Genomic DNA, 5,199 nt, shown 5'->3' with positions numbered 1-5,199 from the left:
ACTATTCAAAGCCAGTCCAATCATGAAAATACATGCAATTATCTCCAAAAAAACCAGAAGTGGAACAATGGCTCAAGTGGTAAGCCACTATCCTTGGACACAGAAGCTTAGGGATGATGAATAAATAAATGAGCACTTGCACATATGCATGCGTGTATACACGTGCATGTACACACACACACACACACACACACACACACACACACACACACACGAGTATTTTAATGCGAAGTTCTTTTTTTAACTTGCTGTACCCTATTTCCCTGTATTAGTTTACAAATTAACAAAATCAGCTAAGCACCTATTTACATAGAACTCATCATGTTTCTCTAAAGTAAACTCTCTTTTTAGAAGCATGCTTTTATTTGACCCACATGTAAACGATTCAGGAGTTTGATTCTTCTCCCTCAATTCTGTAGAATTAGATGATTGTTTAGCTTCCCCCTAGCAATACAATTTTGTGAAATCTTGCATCAAGCAACGTATTTCTTTCACTAGAACGCAAGCCTCTGTCAAACAATTAATAATAGGTTTTTCTTCTCTTTGCTTGCATCTGTAGTTTTATTATCTTCATAGATTTTATGATGATCTGTCTGTGCATGGCAAAGACTGCTGTGAAAATAAAAAAACCCGTCACAGCACTTATCATTTATGTACCATCCATAGATATGAAGATGTTTAAATATTACTGAAATTGCTTTGTAATAAATCATGTTCACCTTGACTATCATGAAAAAGAAGAATTGGTTTCTCAGCATTTTAGGTAAGAACTTGATTGAAAGAAACAAAAGGACAAGTGAGGAACAACTCAACACATACATTCAAATGAAACAACACAACCCAAGAAAACAAATTAATTCAGTAGACAAGAACTTGCAGGAAATTCAAAGACTTAAAAAAACATCAGCTATCAGAAACTTATGAAAGTCCTGACTACATGGGAGTCTACTCTTCAGAGGATAGAGGTTAAAGCCCAGACTGGACAAAAAAATCAGTACACAATGCCATGCACCTGTTATTCTAAATTCCAGGAAGAATAACATAACATGGACTGAGCCCAAGGTCATACACAAGGATCTGAAAAATAATCAGGATAATTTAGCCCTGGGGACATGACAAAGTGGTAAGAGCACCCATTTAGGGGGCACAAGACACTCAATTCAAACTCTAATATTTGGGTATTAAAGTAAAAAGCTATTATTTTAAATAATTGGAATAATTGTAACATTTGAATATTTGAGTGGAAAAATGCATGAGAGAGATAGAATGAACCCACGTTCCAATGCTTTCACCTTAAGTGAAAATATTTTATGGTACTTCAGACAAAACAGAGTTACCTTGCAAATGAGCATGGTTGTGCATTTGGGTGATGGAAATACTTTAATTACACAGGTGTAAATTAAATAGATTTTATTAGGGTAGATTGTACTTCTTAAACTAAGAACCTGGATGATATCCCTGAGATTTTTCTCTCAAGGCTACCACTCTACTATTTGAACCACAGTTCCAATTCTGATTTTCTGTTGATTGTTTGGTGATAAGAAGCTCCTGGACATTCTTGCCCAGGATGGCTTCAAACTATGTTTGTCAGATCTCAGCCTCCCGAGTAACCAGGATGCCAGGCATGAGCCGTCGATAGTTTTAATAATTTAGTAAATTGTACAGTAACTGAAATTATACATTATCATATAACCTGCATAATATATGTGTGTATGTATATATCAATGCATACGGATAGAAATATTTAGTATATTTTCGTATCTACAGTACATTTATGAAATCATCCATTATAAAATAAAATGGAAAAAAAGTTAATCAGGAGCAAAACAAAGGAAATTATCACATGTTTCTTGTTGTTGAATGGAATAAGAATTCAAGAATCAGGTTGGGAAAATCATCTCTACGTTAACAAAATGGATAAGAGCTATTAATTCCAATCCATTTATTTGCCCATGTTGTGCATCCTCACACCTGAGTGTCAAAATCAAACCACACTTTTTGCCTTTGCTTTTAACTCACCTGATATAATTTACGGGTTAGATGAAGTAATCAAATAAAGATTAAAATAATATTATGTGAGGCTATGAATTAGAGCTGAACATGATTTTAAATATGATAATAGCTAATTAAGTTGCATATTTCTTACGTTTACTCTGTCATGTCCCTCATTCCCACATTAGGAAAGTACATAGAAGGTTCTCACTAAATTATATGTACAATTATGAAAAAAATGTTTTGAAAGAATATGGGCACAGTGGTGTTTTAGCTTATTGAGACCTGTAGGGGTAAGTGTAGGGGTAAGTGTGTTTTTGAGGACTTGCAATACATTGTGATGAAGATGAAGGGAAGGATGTTCTTATTATGGAAAACTGGATAGAGTATTGCTCCCACAAAGGAAGTGATGAATTATTCCAAAACGTAACAGTAAAATCACTTTCACAATCTTGTTCACTGCTGCACTATTCACTGTAGCCAAGTTACGGAAACAGCCCAGATGCCCTTTGGCAGAGTGATGATTAGAGAAAGAATGGCACATATACACATTGGATTGAACCCATCCATTTTGAAGACTTTTACATTATTTGCAACGAAATGGATAGATCTAAAAATATATTAATGGAACTAAGTCAGAGCCATATTTGGAAGCTAGAAATTTATACAAGTTTACACAAAAATATTAACCAAAGCATGCTATTTGCAGAGGAGTATTTCAAAGGTGTAATTTCTTATAAAATTGAACTTTACTCCAACAAAATGAATACCAGGAAACTATCACTTGGAATATGTGAGTGGAAGTCAAAAGGAAGGAATAAAGAGAGTTATGGAGGAGGAGCCTGAAGGTATAATATTCAATACAGATAGTATGAAACTAGAAAAAATTAAAGTGGAGTGAGGTTTGGAAGGGTGTGGAAAAGTTATATAAAGATCCATTTTACTTTAAAAAACTGATATGTTGAATGAAAATTCCCTTGTACAAGTATTTAAGATAATAAGAATATAATTAAAAACAATGGAGACATCTGATCTTAAATTCTATTTCCATCTCTTTTAAAAAATAAATTTATTTGCTCTATAATTTGATGAGAGGGATGGATTTTGTGGCTAGCTAAATCATTGCACATCTCTCTCTCTCTTCCTCTCTCCCTTTCATGGTTCTTATAAGTAATATGATTGCTCCATAATTATCATAATTTATTTTGCTTTTATATTTTTGGTTGCATCATTTCACTTTCTGCTCTGCCATATCCCAATTCATTTACATAGAAGATATTATTTCCTGTTTTCTCATTCTTAGAATAAGCTGCAAAAGAAGACAACACTGGTCCTCATTTTCAGTCTGTACCTTTAAATACGGAGGAAAATCTTTCCTCTGCTCTCTACCAATTCCCTACTCTCCAGTTAGAATAATTTAGAATAGTAAAAATGAAAAAAGAGAAAATAAATAATAGTGAAAAAAACAGATGCAGCAAATTCACCAGATTTTTCTGACCATTTCATCCAATGTGAACTATTGGGGAAATACATGGACAGCTCATTCTCACTGGCACTCAAAGTCTCTGGTTAGGCAATTCTGATGAAGTTGAGGAACAAGATGAAAAAGTGAGAAATGGTATCAATTGCAAAAAAAAATGAAATAGTATCCAAGGAAAATTCTTCTTTGTTCTGCTGAAAATAATCGCCTTACTACAGTGCAGAGACTACTTTCCAAAAAGGTCACTCATGTGATTACTAGGGATGAGGATGAGTATACCCCTCTTCATCGAGAAGCCTACAGTGGACACTTAGATATTGTCCATGAGTTGGTGGCTCAAGGCAGATATTCATGCAATAACTGTGAATGGCTGGACATCCCTGCACAGTACATATAGATGGAATAATAACAGAGTGGCTTCTTTATTTCATCATGATGCAGATACCAATGGCCAAGTTAAAGGCCTCTTGACCCCCATGCATCTTGCTGCTGGGAATAGATATAGCAATGATACGCTGGATCTCCTTCTATTGAACCATTATATCAAGTCAGTTCTGAAGCACAACTTGGAAGAAACTGAATTTGATATTGCCAAAAGGATAAGTATGTATCACTACCTCTTTGAAGTTGTGGAAAGCTGTACAAATTGTTCTCCTGAGTCCTAATGGATCAGTTAAGTTTCTTTAATTTCAAAATTGCCAGTCCATCCTATGTGACCATAGAAAATATTTTCACAATACAAAGAAACAGCAATACCTTACATTAAAAATTCATGTATTCCATGGTATTCTTCCAAGTGAATTGCCTGACTTTGATGTCAAAATATATTTTAGTTGTTTGTATACATCTATAATGATTTCTATAGAGTTTGTGATTTTTTAAATCAGAAAAAATTTTTAATTTATCTGTTGAAATGAGTATTACAGAAACTAAAGATATTTCTGGTGCTTGTCTGAAAAAGTATATTTTAAAATGTTTAGTATTCTGTTTGTATAATGTCCATAATCTGTTTCATTCGCTCCTAGATATAATACTTTGAATTCGACATTGTTTTATAATACATACGTTCATTAATAAATGTGTCCTTTCAGATTGCATTCCATACAGAAACATTTTAAGATTCTTTTAATTCCTAAGTCCTTATAGAATTTTATTTCTTTCGGATAAAATGACAATGTTATTTATTTCAAAAGTTTTATAAAGGTTATGCTATGTAAAGGCCTTTCTAAAATGGTGAAGATTGAATACACTGATGTCAAACTAACTTTTATTTCTATGAATTACATATATTATTACACTTGTATATTTGTAATCAACTTTTGAATAACAGTTTTTCATTTCTTGCATCTGAAGAATGAAAAATATGGAATACTTCACAAATTTTCATATCATCCTTGTGCAAGAGGCATGTAAATCTCTGTATTGTAATTCGGGTAGACCTGCTGCTGAAGCATGTAGTATCCTATAAACTTAAGTAATCAATGATGCAATCTTAAGACAGGTATATATCCTTGGTTGCCTATTTGTAACAAGGAAACCTTATTGTTCCCAAAATTGCTATTCATCTTATTTCTGTAAAATTCTGTGTATGGTGGAAAAAAACTTATGTTGTTTGTTCGATTGCTCACATTTGCAAGTTTTTGTAAATGACTATTTTAAGTCTTTTTCATTTGAAATTTGATCATACTTTTAAGCTGTTATAGATAGGTGCAAAGGTAATGGATTTT

General features: G+C 33.1%; 1 pseudogene; it reads right to left on the bottom strand.

The window, feature by feature from the left end:
* Positions 1 to 4,829: 4,829 nt before the first annotated feature.
* On the bottom strand, positions 4,830 to 4,926 carry LOC138804032 (U6 spliceosomal RNA; annotated as a pseudogene).
* Between the last annotated feature and the right edge of the window lie 273 nt (positions 4,927 to 5,199).

The sequence above is a fragment of the Dipodomys merriami genome, unplaced genomic scaffold (assembly GCF_024711535.1).
Source record: "Dipodomys merriami isolate MVZ:Mamm:240054 unplaced genomic scaffold, mDipMer1.0.p SCAF_352, whole genome shotgun sequence".
In the NCBI taxonomy this organism is placed as follows: domain Eukaryota; kingdom Metazoa; phylum Chordata; class Mammalia; order Rodentia; family Heteromyidae; genus Dipodomys; species Dipodomys merriami.
This window is presented reverse-complemented; position numbering and strand designations above follow the sequence as displayed.